Raw genomic sequence first — 14,802 nt, forward strand, 5'->3', positions numbered from 1 at the left:
CCCATAATATGCCTTTTAACCCCCTAAATGCCAGAGTGGCATATAGGGGTATAAGGCATTTCTGGAGGCAGAGTGGCACATAGGGGGTCAAAAGGCATACCATGGGGAACAGTGGCATATAGAGAGTTAAAAGGTGTATCATGGGGCACAGTGGTATTTAGAGGGTTTAAAGGCATATCATGGGGCACAGTGGCATATATGGGGTATAAGGCATTTCTGGGGCAGAGTGGCAAGCCTGGGGGCAGATGTGCATAACTGGGGGGACAGGTTGTAAAGAAAAAGGAAATAAAAACAAAATATTTTTCTCAATCATAGCTTTTATTAACAAACAATTGTTCACATAGTTTACATGAATTAACATTTACTGGTAAAACTTTTTTCCTATAGGGTCGTCTTATATTCAGGCTTTTTCTTTTTTTCCTAAATTAATATTCAGATTTTGGGGGGTCATCTTATAATCAGGGTCGTCTTATATTCAAGCAAATACGGTATTGTCAGGTGTCTGTCCGAAGCGACAGGGATGGAGCGGAGTCCAGTATGCAGGCTTGTAACCAGGGCGCGATATTTAGTGGATCTGTCCCAAGTGCATAGTCAGGAGGCCAAGCCAGGGTCAATACAGAGAGGGTCACGGATAAGCGTAGTCCAAAGGATAGCCGAGTCGGTACACAATAGGTAGCAATAGTAGCAACAGTACAGGATAGCTGGGTCAGAATATCACCGGAGCAATACTCAGCACGAGAGAGGCCCAATAACTGAGCACTGAGCAATGCTCGGTTTTAAACTTGCCGCTCGAGTACACCCCGCCCCTCGGGGCGGGACGTCCCTCGAGCGTGTTCCCGCCGTCCACTATGCAGTGAGCATAAATGGACGTGAGAGGGCGCGTGCGCGCCCTTAGAAGCAGTGGGGGAGACACAGGAGGCCGCACTGGATCCGGGAGCCGCGGGCAGCGAGTATTCTAGTGACTCGCTGCGGCGCAGTAGGGGGCACGGAGGAACAAGGGAAGCAGCGCTGGACCCGGTACCCACAGACCGCGGGTACTCAGGTGAGTCGCTGCTGCGGGGTCCGGTACGCGGACCCCGGCAGCTGGACCCAGTACCCGCAGACAGTGCGTACTCGGGTGAGCCGCTGCAGCGGGGTCCGGCATGCGGACAGGTATATATGATTGTTAACATCAATCACACTCCTATCATGCTAAGTCAGCCAGTACATGCTGGAATCTGGGTATGCCTGGGCATGATAGGAGTGTAATTGCTGTTAACAATTACATATATATATAACACATTTTGGTGTGTTACTTTTTCAGTTTCGGCCCAGAATTTTCATTTTGGTGCATCCCTAGTTTTAAGCATACCCAGGCAGACCATCAACAGCCAATAGGAAGTATTTCAATGTATGTGAACGTTCAAGGAGTGTATTGCATGCATATTTCCAAATGCAATTTCAGTAAACATAGCTCTTGTTGGTGTTTCCGTCTCTCTCTTCCTGAAGTGATCACCAGTGTTTGTGCATATACACGTTTGTTTTTTACCCCTTTTTACACAGTAGATTGGATGGAGGATTAGAGGGAAATTCGTGAGTGCAGGTACATAGATTTAGAGCAATGAAAGCTTGAAAGGAAGATAGCCCCTAACCTTCAGCAGCCCAAATATTTTTTTTACTTACTGTTAGATGACTTGCTTAGCCATATGGACGCTATAAGGAAAGGGGCTGGGACAATCAGTGTAACTGCAGACAGGGACTGTTACTCAGAAAGGGGCGGGGCCGATTGTCAGTGTGACTGCAGTGAGGGACTGGGAAGTAGTGACTGCAATCTACAACCACTGTATAAGACGCAACTAGTTTTTAGACCCCAAATTTTTTTAAAAAAGGTGCGTCTTATACATGGGGAAATACGGTATGTTGATTTAATTCCATTACAAAAAAGTGGTGGGGCACACAATAAACGTAAGGGTACAATCTACTGCAAAATAATTGTACCACTGCTGTCTCCTGATATCGCTAATGTTAATTAGCCTATTCCCTGCCACAACAGCTGGTCATCTAGTACCTTCTTACCTCCAATTGGAGTGAAATAATCCCTGGTAGATTAGGGAGGGTAAAAAGTATGTACTACATTTGTCATTTAGGGAATGGTCATATTTGATGTGTGTTAAAATCCATGAGGTTTCATGAATCCACACGTTTATGAAAAACAGCTTTCAAAGGCACGGGTTCTGTATGCTTATTGGATGGAAGAATGGTTTTCTTTACTTAATAGAGATTTTGTTTTTACAGTATTATTCCAAAACAAAAGAGAGAAATCTGGTCATCCCAACCATTTAAAATGCTCTGATTGCATGTCTTAAACAGTACCACTCAAAAGTTTGAGGTCACTTGTTTCCATGGAAAACAAGGAGCTTTCTAACTGTGCTAACTTAATAGCAAAGGGTTTTCATTAACATTTATATGAGTTTTGCATAGAATAAAATAATCCTGCAACATATAATAGTGTAACAGTTTTCTAGGAGGGGGGGGGGTTTATCAATTGAGTTCTGCCTTATCTCAGATATGGAGGAGGTGTCTGTAGTGTGTCACCAGGGATCAGCAGGAAAAAGTAGCTCTCGGTAAGTAGAACTTACTGTTTCCCTGCAATCCCTGGTGACACACTACAGATATACAGATAGATGTAACAAAGAAAGAAACACATGGGAGGGAGATGGCAATCAAAGAATAGATTCCAAAATCTTTTGCCCAAAGGCAGAGTCCTCTCTGGCCGGGTAGTCATGCCTATAATGCTGAGAAAAGGTATGGAGACTACTCCATGTAGCATTTTTACAGATTTGGTCAGGAGGAATAAAAACCTTTCTAGCAGGAGGTTGAGACATCTTGAGTAGAAAGGACACGTATGCCACATGGTGGATTCTTGCTTGCTGATGAATAGGCCAGCCTGATAGCAGAAATTATCCAATTACCTATGGTGCGGTTGGAAACATTTAAACTTTTATTACATAGTTATATAGGCTGAAAAAAGACATGCGTCTACCAAGTTCCGCCTTTCCTATATCTGTTAATTTGTTGCTGTTGATCCAAAAGAAAAAAACCCAGTTTGTCTCTTTCTAATTTTGCCCTAACAGGGAAAAAATTCCTTCTTGACCCCAAAATGCCGTAGACCCTTCAGGCAGGGGCTGCAGCGGTACAAGGCTTACCCAAGAGCCGAAGAAAACAACAAAGATGAGTCCTCGCTACCTGAGGTAGAACAGAAAAAAAAACACTGAGGGTCACTAGCTGGGAGAGGTTTTATAATCTGAGTTCCACCCTATCTCAGGTACAGAGGAGAAGTCTATCTGCAGTGTGCCACCAAGGATTGCAGGGAACTGTTTTCACTGGATTTCATATTAAGTGAGGCTTTCATGTTTCATTCCTCCTCATGATGCTGGTGCAGCCCTACCCATGAACCAGTGGCACAATGATTTATGCTACTCTATTGTGTCAAATAAAATCTTGCTAACTGAACTCTGAATCATGGGTTGGGAACAGGCTAGTTGCTATGTTCAGACAGCAATAATGCTAAATACTTCAGCCTGGAAATTGTACTGGCTCTAGGAAAGTGACACAGTACAGTTCCAATGGACAGTTACTGCCAATGAGTTTTTAAAGGTGAAATGAATACATGTCTTTTTCTAGCACATTACTTTAGCATTTGCCTTAAACTATAAAACATGCTGTGGTGGTTACAAATGAAGAACAATAGGCACTGGAAATAAACCATCTCAGAAAGCTCAGAAGCTTATCTCAGAAAATAAATGACTTGGTGGTATCATAAGATATTTACATTTTATGCAGAACCTGTATCGTAATCTGTTAATAATTAATATTGTGGTCCACCACATTTGCTTTCAAAATGGATCCTTGTCCATTTCATGTAGCATAGACAACCATTAAACCCAAGTTTTAGTACTTCTAAATTGATGCTTAAGATTTCCTGGTGAGGCTTTGGAGAGATACACTCAGAGCCTGTGCGATGGGCATTTCTCCACATTTGATGACCTTCATCATGTATACATCACAAACACTGTTAGCTTCAATTTTTGTATATTTTCAATTTTAATGCTATTCATTCTCCAATATTGTAATAGTGCTATGAAATGTGCAGGGACGTGGACAATCTTCTCCCTTCTTCTAATTATTTTTGGTTCAGATTACAGTAAAGCCATTATGAACATTTGTTTAATTGGATTTGTGGTGGGGGCAAATGGGTAGGAATGGAGAGGGCAAGGACATTTCTATATTGGGATAAGCTGGTCTGAGGTATTCCAAAACCAATGTATAAGGTAGGTCAAGAAGAGAGCAAGCGGAGAAGACACAAAGTTAACCAAAAAATAACATTACTTGACAGTACCTCAAATAGTAAACCCAAGACCATTAGCTTACAGGGCAAGAGACATAATGTCTGCTGGATTTTAGTTCTGAATATGCAAGTAGGTAAAAGGCTGTACAATAATACTTGTGACAGATAGATAGCAATCTGCTAGATAAAACTGACATTGATGATTTGATGATAACTGCAATTGATGACAATGTTTAGACGTGAAACGAGGGCAGTTCGTTGTCTTATCTGCTAAAATACAAAATAAAAATATGTCCTGATATGTAAAACCATAGAATTCAAAGAGAACATAGTTTCTTTTCCACACGACTGTAGAAAAGGCTTAATACACACAAGACACAAGGTAACACACAGAGGACACAGCATAAAGCTTAAACACACACAAGCCCCACACAGATATAATGCACAAAAACACAAAAAGCCCCTAGACAAATAAGAGTTTTGGAGGAAGGCACCAGGATAGCCAGATTACTGTCTAAAAACCTGAACAAATCCAGAGCTTGCAATTCTCGCATGCTGAATTGCAGGTTAATTTGGCATCACTTCCCAATTCACTGTGTAGCAGCATCTAAAAAGAAGACATAGCAGCGCTGTTGTGGGAGAGAGAGGGATTGGATATAAAGCCAATGCCCCTCCTACAACTACAGGCCAATTCACTTAGCCTTAAAATGCAACTTGAGTGGAAGGTAATTTTCTCATTAATATTGTCTAAAGGCAGATTTTAATGTTTTTTAAAATGCCTTAATACACATGGATTATACAATAAAATAGTACACTGAAAGAAGATCAAATATGTAAAATATATGTCTCTGTAAGGATGGAGTGAGGCAAATGGAGAGAACTTCCAATCAGAAATATGAATTACATAATGTGATGTATGCCACACATCTCAGCTTCCTTGGGATAAACTGTTAAACAAAATATCTCAAACGATTACACTGATTGACTAACAAAATGCATGTTATAGATAGTTTTAACACGTGTATCTAGTTATGTTGGAAGCTGTAATGTTTACTTTTAAAGTGGTAGTGATATCCAGATTCCCAGGCTCCCTTAGTAGCGAGGTTCAGGAGTGGTACATATGGGCTAAAGTGTCATCGCATAAAAACTGATGGATTCTAGAAACGGAGTCCTTCAACAACAACAAAAAAACACTCTGCAGAACAATGGGAGGAACATTAGGAATATTAAAATATACATAACTGTTCCATTAATAAGATAGGGATGTATATTAGATACTCAGGAGATATCCTGGAAATACAGGAATTTGCAGTCAGTAAGACATTCAAGAATTACCATATCTTGGTTTTAATTGTGTTCTATTATTACCTATAATTGGGACAATATAGTATGTTTTATATGGATATTTTAAAGGATACTAAAAAGCAAATACAGCCAGAGGCGAACACATTATTTTCTGCTTTGTTATTCTAGCAGCAAAAGCCAACATTGAGTTTACTTATAGTGAAGAATCCAATTGAAAAACAGTCATTTTGGAATTCATACCAGGTCACAGTACACATAATAATGGAACACAGGTCAGCTTTCTAGATTGTGTATTGCGCCCTTCCCTTGAGTGGAGTATGTCATTGAGTATCTTAGCTAAAGTAGTAATTTCAGGGAATCTTAGGGTGGCAGAGACCATCAATGGTTCCCTTGAGGGCAAGTAATTTACTATTGCTAGCTGACTCACTACAAGTTTGATTTTCACTTCTTAAATGCTGCTCTGGTGTATTGTTTTTGCACATGTTTCAAATAGTCTTCAAATCATTGTGTACAATAAAAAGACCCATTTTCATTTATTACCAAATATTGGAGTTACAAGAAAGATAATCCATCATCTAAAGAGCACATTTTTGTTGTTTGTTTTGTAAACTGAAAGCAGCAATATGTGTTGTTCAAAAAAATGATTTTGGTGTATATGCCCATTAACCCATCTCTTTTTTGTACTGAGACATCAAAAAGTAAAGAAATGGATGTGTGCTTTGGATGTGAATCATATAGTTAACAAGTGCTACTAGAGACATCAAGAAGAAATTATGCCTGAACTAGCCTCAGCAAACTGGGCAGTTGTGATGGCACCTTCGGCATGCTTTTGTCGCTGATCCCATCCCATCAGCTGGATACATGCAGGAAAAGAATATGAATGCAGCATGTGGCTATGTGTATCCAGCAGGCGGGGACACACACCTCATTTTATTGATGGTTGGCCTTGAAGCGCATTGGGGGATTTTAATTACCAATCCACACCTGCAAAAAAAACAAATAAAAGGAAACACACTTAATGTCTTAATTTATCTGTGTATTATCATTGTCATGTGATTATTTTGGCAAAGTCACATGATGTTTTTTCAATGTAATTAAATAAGGAGAAAAGTGGAAATAAAAGTAGAATCAACTTGCATGGATTGTTTAATTTCACATATCTTGTTTAATTTCATATCTTAGTTACAAAATATGATATTGCAGAGCCAGCTTCCACTTGGAGATGAACCCAAGGGTCTGGTGCAGCTTCGTATTCTTTAGCAAAAAAAGGTACTCTTCTTACATATACTTTATTTTCTTAACACAAAACCAAATATTTTTAAAGTTCATAACATAAAACATAACCTAAAAATGAATACAAATAGAAAAAGCTTCAGGTCAAAAATACAGCCAAAATTCAAGCGTAAGAGGGAATTCACATTAAAATTTGAATCTATTCAGCTTGTCCTTGAATTTGTGGTTTACTGACCCATAGCAAGTTATAAATGCTCATTTTGTTTGAAGATTTCAGTCTTAAGTGTTAAGTGTTTTTTTTCATTACATTTTGCACTATTTTTAATTATATTTTGATTTTAATTGCTGCTGTTCTTTTGGCTACTCCGTCTCCTGCTAATTTAATTATGTGCTGATGTGTGGAGATGCATATAGTGTAGATGTATGTCGGATGTATAGTTGGCTCAGGTGCCTTTTCCTGCCCTGTGTTTTCCCCTCACACCTCTGATATTTATTGTAACCAGACTTTGTTTCTTGGCAGGATCGCATAAAACGGGAAGCTGTAAGATTCTGGAAGATTTAATTCACTTGACTGGAAATGAGTAACTGTGTAGCAGGACTGATCAATGTTACTGTGAGTCAGCAAATAATGGGAAATAATTATTATGCTGATTATTATTAGTTAACCCTAATGTTATGTGTGGAATAGATGAAGAATTCATTGGGACTTATTTGTAATAGGCATCAATATTTGTAAGGGAAAGTTTCACCAACTGAAATGAAAAAGGTTATCTTTAGTGCCTGAAAAAGGCTATACTCGTATGTAACAGATCTGGGTACCCTGACTGGGTATATCCGCTAAAGCCGGATTCCTCCGCTACACTGACTGCTGAACCTCTCACTTGGTATTGGCTGATGTCAGAATATCGTCCACTAACGCCAAAACTAGATGCTTGAGGATAAAATTAGGAATTGAGTTTAATGGATAATTTACATATAATAGTCACAACAAAACACACACAGTTCTCCATCAGGCCCTACTTTGCACACTGCTCAAAATTTGACCTCGGTCCCACACTAGGGGGTTGCCGCTATAGTCTGTGGGGAAGATCGTAACCACTAGCGATTCCCTGACTTCTGGTCAAAACCAGTTTAAAACGGCTGGATATCAGTTCTTGGTCCAAATACTGGCCATAAAGGTCTCCAGTAACTGGGAAAACATTTCACCCCTTCCAGGGGGAAGAAGTAGTCCCGATAATCCCCTTGTACCCACCTACTCAAAAACAGAACCACTTCCAAGGCCAGGGCTTATTGTCTATAGGGAGGAGGTTGGCTCTCATGCCCCTCCAGGAGCCCAGGGCACATAAGCCTCTGTCACATCATAAGTGGGTGCTGACCACCCACCGAACATGAGCCCACTCACTCCTACTTTGCAAGCTATGTTTATATATTATAAAGTATTCATTTTTTGACACAATACATCTTATCTGAAATCCCAAGTATTTTTATACAAGCAGTAACATAGACAAGGTTCTTTTTGGATTTGACAAAACAAGGCTTACTAAGCAACGAGTACAATAAAGATTAAGGCCAACAGATGAACTAAAACATATCAAAGAACACTCTTCAAGTTGATGATCAAGGTGACTTAAGGGATATTGTCTCAAGGGCAACAGGACAATACAGGAAATACCGGATGTAGAATGTAAAAAATTCAGATTATTGTGTATTTTGAAAAATATGACATTAATTGCCAAGCATGTGTCAATACGTAACAATTCTTGAGAGCAAACAAAGATACTACATAGGTTTCTTTAGATTTGTTACAATTCAAAAGTGAAGAGACAGGTAAGATTCAACACCAAAGTCTCTATGGACTGCAACTGTCGTTAAGGGTAGAAATCTGACTGATCATAATGGGCGTTGCACACCACAGCGGCCGGGAGTCAATGTTTGAGCGTGTTGGCTCCCTGATATCACTATCCATTAACAGGGGTGAACAACAGTGAGCTTCTCATGTAGAAAGGGCTGAGACAGTCCCACATAATGCTTTATTTTACCTTAATCAGTGAAATGATTGTTCAAGAGGTTAATTATGAGGGGAAATCTTTGAAGTTCATGCAGGCGGAGCTCACCGGTGTAGGAGGTATAGGGAGTGCTATGCTATGAAATGCTGTGTTCTCTTGTAGAATTGTTGGTTGGTTGATGAAATATGTCTCACAAATCTTGCACAGAGCTGCAAACTAAGCAAAACCTCTTGACCTGTCTATGTCAGTATATATATATATATATATATATATATATATATATATATATATATATATACACTAAAGCCAAGAATGGGTTATTGTAATTATGTAAAAGGTGCTTCTAAATGCATATAAGGACAGAGCAAATTGTTAAATTAAACCTCATTTATTCGTACCAATACAGTAAGTGAGTGCCTGTAAGATTTGATTAAATTAAATACATCTAAAAACCAAGATGATTTGACCTTAAAAGAATGAGTTGACCTTAGGCCATTGTCAATTATTATGCAATGAAAATGTTCATTGCAAAAAAAAAGTGTTTAGCTGATTTTTCTCTTATTGCACTTATGTTATATTAATTGTCTTATTGTCTTTAGGCAGTTGGTTTCTTAGACTGTGTTAAGTAAACTAGCAATATAATTCAAAATCCTGCAAATGTATACAGTTTATTTTTGTTCAAATAAAAACAAAAGGTCTACCAATTAAATCTATATTTTGCAGCTTCGGTCATCTTACAGTTTCAGTCATCTATCCATATAAAGCTAAACTTAACGAGGCAAACAGCATTATTAGATGCACCAAAACATACAAGGAGGAAAAAATTGCCAAATAGAATAATAAAACATTATTAAGATACACACTACATTGCCACATGTATGTGGGCATCCCTGCAAATTATTAAGTTTAGATGTGTCAGCCACAACCATTGCTAACAGTTATGTAAAAACAGGCATAAAAACAGGCATATAGGCGCATCATCTCCATAGACATACATCTGACGTAGAATGGATAGTACTAAATAGCTCACCTTGATTGTTTGTTGATAGGTTAGCTATCCTTCCCCATGTGTCTGTGATTTTATTGTGGGGTATTAATCAGTTTGGTAAGTTACTAAGTGTCAAGTTAAGGACTGAGGGAGTTCACCAACAAGAAGAACAAGGGAGAGTAACTTTAAGCTCTTTTCAATCAGTACTGGACAATCATTAACTTCTGCCTACTGGTTGCTATGTTTGCTACACTATCATTCTACTCCCATTATCTTCATTTTCCTTGTCAACAGTCGTCTTGTTTCTATCCTCACTCCTCTGTTGTCTCCAGAACTTTTATCTCCCTCCAGCTACCAGCACCTCCACACTACACTCACTGGCCCCTTTTTAGGTAACTTGCTGGTACCAGGTTGGACCCCCAGGTTGCCTTCAGAACTGCCTTCATTCTTCGTGGCATACTTTCTACAAGGTGCCGGAAACATTCCTCAGAGATTTTGGTCCATACCGACAGAATGGCATCACGCAGTTGCTGCAGATTTGTCATCTGCGCACCCATGATGCGAATCTCCCGTTCTACCACATCCCAAAGGTGCTCTATTGGATTAAGATCTGGTGAATGTGGAGGCCATTAGAGTACAGTGAACTCATTGTCATGTTCAAGAAACCAGTTTGAGATGATGTGAGCTTTGTGACATGGTACATTATCCTGCTGAAGGTAGCCATCAGAAGATGGGTACACTGTGGTCAAAAAGGGATGGACATGGTTAGCAACAATACTCAAGTTGGTTGCAGTGTTTAAATGATGCTCAATTGGTACTAAGGGGCCCAAAGTGTGCCAAGAAAATGTCACCCACACCATTACACCACCAGCCTGAACTGTTGATACAAGGCACAATGGATCCATGCTTTCATGTTGTTTACGCCAAAGTCTGACCCTGCCATCTGAATGTCACAGCTGGAATCGACTAAATACTCAGTTTATGAAAAGGTATTAAAATACATACATATGAAGGTAAGCATACATATGAATCGCAATAGTCCATATACATATACAGGCTTCTGACAAATTGCAGACATGGTACATTCAGAGATACACAAAATTATACAAATGTATACGTTCCATAGGATACAGAATAATGGTACATGCATTTTAGGAGATGAAAGAAAGAAAAAACACATCAAAATGATATTAAGAATTGATGTTAGAGAATGGTACAATAAGCAACATGTACAGTATTGGCATACAGTTACGGAGATAATCCTTGAGGCAGCAGAGTTGTAATAAACTAACATATAAGAAATCAAACGGAAACAAAAATTAGGACTCCAAGTTCCGTCCGGTGGAGTATCACGCGTCTTCCAAGCATGGAAAAAGGGATAAAAAATAAAATAAAGAAATCATGTTCTCAAGTCATATGAGTTGTATAATGTGTGATTGCTATGTGTGGTAAGAGTGAGAAGACCAGAAGAGGGTATGCCTTATGTGTCAGCACAGTCATGTAGGAGTCAGGTAGGAGTATGGAGAAGGATGGGGACGTAAGAAAGGACTGCCATGGTAACCATTTTAAGCCGTTTTTACATGCAGAGCCCCTTGATCACATGACTAGCTCCTCCATTTGGTGGATGAAATGAGCCCATTTTAGCCACGCTGAGACTGGTGAGGTTCTAGGCTGTTTCCAAAATCTGGGGATAGTGGATTTCACAGCATTGAGTAAATGGATGGTGAGAGAGCGCGTGTATACTCCAACTGAAGAACTGTTAATGTGCAGAATGGAGACAAAGCTGACATAGAGATGTAGAGAAGAACGGCAGAAACAGCACGGACGTGATTACGTCAGGTCGTAATCATGTGAGAACGCCACCGGAACCCTTTAAAATGAAGCCCAAGGATGAGGACACACAGACTGCATCTTATTTCATACAATTTTAATCTTATTTTCTCCTGAAGAAGCCGACGGTGTTTGGCGAAACGAGTTGAGATTTGTGAACTTTCATTAAGGATTCTATTTTTATTTCTCGTTTGAGACTTTTTTTCTTCCCTCACTGTATATGCATAACATGGTCGTTATGCCAACTTGTTTGTAAGTTGATCCGCTTTTTCTATTAAATATTTGCTTGAAAATACTACACCATCTGTGGTTTCTCACTTGCATTGCAGACCTCAAGAACAAAAGTTTTCTTTTGATAAGCCTCCTGAACAAGTTATTTTTGTGAGTGCATCAGATTATTCACTATATAATATAATTTTTGAACATATTACACTATTATTTTGTACTTTTTCTCCACATGTTCATGCACCCCTTTTGTTGATATATCGTTTCTGTGGAACACTTGTGAGGAGTGTTGTTTTGGGAGCTGCGGAACCTGTGGGGGGTATATTTTTATTTATTTTTCACATTCACGTGAAGGTGGTTCTTTTTCTCTTTCTAATGTGCAGAAGCACACTAGCTGGCTCAAAAGTAAAGTCAGGATCGACAACGTAGCGGATTATTCGAAGGATAATCTCCCAAAACAGCGTGATCAGAGGGCAATCCCACCATAGATGCAGATATGTTCCCGGAGAGGAGCCACATCTCCAGCAGTTAGGGGATATGTAGGTCACCAGGTGGAATTGAGACTCATCAGACCAGGCAACGTTCTTCCAGTATTCCATTGTCCAATTTTGGTGATCCTGTACGACTTGTAGCCTCAGTTTCCTGTTTGAGCAGGGCCCTCCTCACCTGTTGTCTCTGTTTGTCAGTTTGTTATGTTACATACTACTTGTTATGTCCTGTCTACCCATTGTACTGCGCTACGGAATTTGATGGCGCTATATAAAACAATAAATAATAATAATAATCATAATTTAAATAAACTTATTCCCACTTATCTTTCTTCACTGACACTGGATTTATAATTCCTGCTCAACAGAGACGAATTTAACACCGGCAACAAGAGGTGGTACATTTATTTTTACATTTTGTCTTTTTCAAAATAAATACATTCCTTTTTGGGAAAAAATATTTGTTATTGTATATAACAGTTTATGAAAGCGGCAGTTTATAACCCAAAATATTGCAATAATGGATACGGTTTTAAACCAGTAATTTTAAGTATATTCATTTGTTGGAAGAAAGATATAATTTTCAACATTTCAACTGGCACAATGAGATATAGCGATTATTGGTACCACGCTAATTACTGTATTTCCCAAGTATAAGACGCTCCCTTGTATAAGACGCACCTTAATTTTGGGGGCAGAAATGTTATATATGTATATATTACATAAAGTTTTTGTACTGGCTGCCACCTATTAACTACCAGAAATTGTATAAATAACTAATATTTGATAACCGATCAGTAATACACTGTATTATATGCTATGCTATATTTTGAAATGTTCATTTTTCCATTTTAAATTTTGTACTGCTCACAGATTATATAGATATCTTATAGATTTTTGTTTTCACAATAAAGTTTATCTTGAGTAACTATAGAAGTATAATATCTCTTTTTGAATTATACATTTTGGTGTGATCTGCAAGAACTGAGGATCAGTGATACAATATAGGGTACCTTTTTATATTGATATTGTGGGTATGATCATTTAGTTTTTTAATTGTTTTTGCATATTTATTATCATAATTATTGGAGTGAATATGTTTTACTTTCTTGTGTTTGGACATGAATTCTAATTTTGTCTTTTACCCTAAAGGACAGTTACTGAACAGCCCTATTACTGGGTAAAAGCATCTATTACTTACTTAACTTGAAACATATAAAAAAAATCTGTTAATTTTTTTTTTAATTTCCAAACTAGTTTGCTGATCAACATTGAAATTAAAATATATTAATTTAACATTCTGCATTATCTGCAAAAATATATCACAGACTTATTCATCCTTTGTCAAGCTTTGATATCCCAAAAGAATAATAATTTTCAATGCCATGTTTGTTAATTTTTTATATCCCTTTATTATGTTTTTTTGTTTTATTATTAGTAGAATTACATATTTCCCCAGAGAATTTATTCCTTTTGTCATCAACAGATAATGATAATACTATAAACTTGTTGGTAATGTTATGAAGGGTTTTTTTGGATACATTTCTGTATGATTTTATTACAAAAAGTACAAAATAGCACATCTGATGTCCCAGATCTTTTCCTCTGACGGCTGCGCCATTAGAATAAAGTAATTATCTCTCCATTGTTCACAAGTCACCAGCTGCTTCTCAGAGGTAATGGGATTTATGCAAATACACTTGTTAAGGTAGCGAGGAGAAGTAAAAGCAGGAAGCTTTGTGTGTCTAAGGGGAGGTCATCGACAGATATTCCAGAACAGTGCTGGAGAACAGGATCCATCCACCATCATCTCATTTTGTTGGATCCAGTAAAAACAATTTTCTTTACTTTCTGGTTCCCCTAGCCCTGATGGTTGTTTCTGTTCTTTTACATAAGGAAGTGAAACCCATTAAGAAATGATCTTGCTCAAGGAGTAAGAAAAATGTGTAAAACAATGATGTGGTCACATTTTGGAATCCTTTTCAATTAATCCTTGTTTGTAGATAGTAAACACAAATGAGATCTGTTATGTGGTCTATTTTGGCTCATACCATGTTATTTCTAAGAAGAAGATTCAAGTATCATATATTAGAGCAGATGGCTCTCAATTCTTGTTAGCCAGCTTTCTTATTATCCCTCACTTGTTCATATAGATATAAGAAGTCTGTGTTTTCATTATTTTTATAGAATGTATGAGGAGAATTGGTGTGATAAGAAATTGAATCTGAATGTAAGTATTTTTGACTGTTGTTTTCAAAGATTATATGGAAACATTTTTACATGGATAAGAACCAAAGCACATCTCATTCCATGATACTATTCATTATCTAAAGAGAACAGTTGCCATTCTGGATATTATTTAATAGTCATTGCAGCTGTGTGTCTATATGTAATATTATG

This window comes from Spea bombifrons, chromosome 2 (assembly GCF_027358695.1).
Source record: "Spea bombifrons isolate aSpeBom1 chromosome 2, aSpeBom1.2.pri, whole genome shotgun sequence".
NCBI classification, from domain to species: Eukaryota; Metazoa; Chordata; class Amphibia; order Anura; family Pelobatidae; genus Spea; species Spea bombifrons.